Raw genomic sequence first — 2,793 nt, 5'->3', positions numbered from 1 at the left:
TTCATGTGTTGAAGCCTCTGCCTGAATCATGTCATCCCATCAAGCCATAAGGTCAAGTTCAAAGTCAGTAATGATTAAATACACCCCATCACCACAGCTATGGTAATGGTGTGAATATACAATACTATTTAAAGGGAGAGTGAAAATTTACATTAATTATGTGATCTATCACACGTCAGTTCTGTCAGTGTATTTTTAGGGATTGATCGGCCATGGACTTGGTCTTAATAAAAGAACTTCAGAGTAGGGACTTACTATCAAGCATATCTAGAATATCTGTCTAGACAACTTACTATGAAGCAGTCACTTCCCATTGCTGAGCCTCAGTTTCCAAAAAAAAATAAATAAATAAATAATAAGTCTTTTGGGGCACCTGGGTGGTGCAGTTAATTAAGCATCCAACTCTTGATTTTGGCTCAAGTCATGATCTCATGATTTGTGGGATCAAGAGCACATGCACTCGATCTCTCTCTCTCTCAAAATAAATAAACTCAAAAAAAAAAGTCTTTTAACTACTTTGGCATTTATAACATAGCAACCACTTAGCCCACATAGTGTTTTGTTTACTTGTTTAATTAGTTGCAAATATTTTAAAGGATTTCACACTAAAATCTAGTTTCTCTCAATAAACTGGAGACTGACAAGAATGAGCGTCAAGACAACAAACACCAGGAGTAGAGCTGCATTTCCCCCTTTAGATGTCTGCCCTTTCCTAATGCCACAGTCCCACAGGCAACTTCCATCAGGCTACGTGCTTGCCTTCTAATTGAGCTTGGGCCTCCAATCTAGAGTGTCCAGCTACAACATTCTGAGATTCTAAATTGAGACAGGATATTCTCCCAATACCAACTCACTTCCAGTACTGCTCTTCAAACAGTACTAGTCTGTGGTTAGCAGTGTTTAAGTTTGGGGAGAATTTCTAACTACAACTTTTGCCTTGTACATAAAATCTGTTCTTCGCACTCCTTCTTCAGGGAATACCTTCTGGGTCCCCAGTGCTCCAGGTTTCTACATAGGGATTTTCTCTTAAGAGTTTAAAGCAGTGTGGCACTAAAGGGACTCCGTTTTGAGACTAGTTGGGAACTTATCCTGAATAAAAAACACAGCTTCTCTTCCTACACACCTTCCTCAATCCATTGGTTGTTTCATCAAAGAATCACGTCCAACCAGCTGCCCTACCATTGAAAACAGCTTGTCTTTGGGACCAGCTATAGTGATGAGTGGGCTTCCAGGCATGCTCAGTCTGCTCCACCACACTTTATCATGATGAGAAAAGCTCTATGAAGGGTGTCTCTCAGAAAAGAACCTCAGAGAAAAGTTGTCAGAACCTGGAAATAAAAGGAAAGACAAGAACTCTGTGCAAAAGTTGAAAGATTTAAAGGTAAGTGATTTTGGTATTGTTGTTTATTGGTTTGGGCTTGGCAGCTGCCCTAGAAGACAGAAAGGAGAGAAGGAAGAGAGTCCCGAGAGCAATACATAAGAGAGGAAATGAGAACTACAGAAACTAAGAGGCCCAGGAAATTCAGAAGTACCAAGAAAAACAGTTGAAGAAAGAGATTCCATCGGTCTTTCCTTCTTTGACCCATTTGAACACTGAAAAGTACACTTAGGTGAGGGCATCCTTACTGGGGCTTGAAATAACATTTTCAAAGTCTTTCGTAGTTAAATGTATTCATACACTTTAATCCCATTTAACCTTTCCTAATGTCTGATATTATTTTTTGGTCACTCGTTGAAAATTTTGTTTTTGGCTGCACGCAGATATAAAAGCTCTCAAAAAGGACAGCTATGTCTCTTGGCAATCTGTTCCTGGCATTTTTCTTTGGTCTCCTTCATTCTCTTGTTCAAAAATCTATCAAATACTGCAGCCCTGTCCTTATTTTCCTTAGTACACCATCTCTTTAAATCAGTTCACTGATGTTTGTGTCACAGGACATGTGGAGGAACAAACACTGAATCTTGAATACTTTAGTCCTGGGGCTTTGTGCAGGGGTTTTCTGACAACACACCAGTGGGCATTAACTTCTTGAGAGACTGAAAATCTGCATATTCTACTAGTTCTTTTGGGCCCCCAGTGACAAGGCATAGTATATCATAGTATCATTCAGTTTAGGAATATCTTTTTTTTTTCAACAATAACCAAATTGAGAACACTCATATTGGTACCTACAATGAAACCTTGAACAGATTTGTACTTCCTTTCTCCAGTTCCCCTTGGTCTATAACAGGAATGCCCCTACTCAGTGACAAGCCAAGATAGCTATGGTCAAGACAGCTTGCTTCATGGGGAAACCTTGTTTGCTGATCTGGACCATACATTCTTTCCACTCTTTACCAGAGCATCAGCATCAACTTGTGTCTCCATACCTTTCTCACTAAAGGTATGAAGTTTGCATTCATCATCCACTTCAATGAGTTTCTGGCAGCTGGTGACTGGGAAGGAGATTTTCAACTTCATCCTGAGGCAGCTGATCATCTTCAAGATGCCCTGAAAAAGAGATGACTTCATTTAATCTTTATGACAATCCTTTATCTCCCTTTATATATGAGAATCAGAAGCAGAGATTTTTCTCAAAATTATTCATTCCATAAATGGTAGAAACAAGATTTGAAACTGTCTCTGCTGCTCCAGACCATGCTCCTTCCACTGCATGAACCTGCCACCTTTAGATAAATAGGTGGGGATGGAACAAAGGCCTGAAACTGTTAAAATACTTACACAAATTTACATAGCTACTAAATATCAATGCCAGGATTTGATGCCACCTTTCTGACTCCAGACACTAAATGCTT

At 39.5% G+C, this 2,793-nt stretch overlaps 1 pseudogene; it reads right to left on the bottom strand.

Annotated features, from left to right (window-relative positions):
• Positions 1-1,423: 1,423 nt before the first annotated feature.
• Positions 1,424-2,477, bottom strand: LOC131490897 (small ribosomal subunit protein eS6-like; annotated as a pseudogene).
• Between the last annotated feature and the right edge of the window lie 316 nt (positions 2,478-2,793).

This window comes from Neofelis nebulosa, chromosome 12, assembly GCF_028018385.1.
Source record: "Neofelis nebulosa isolate mNeoNeb1 chromosome 12, mNeoNeb1.pri, whole genome shotgun sequence".
Taxonomy (NCBI): Eukaryota; Metazoa; Chordata; class Mammalia; order Carnivora; family Felidae; genus Neofelis; species Neofelis nebulosa.
The sequence above is the reverse complement of the archived record's forward strand: the minus strand, read 5'-3'. Positions and strand labels throughout refer to the sequence as shown.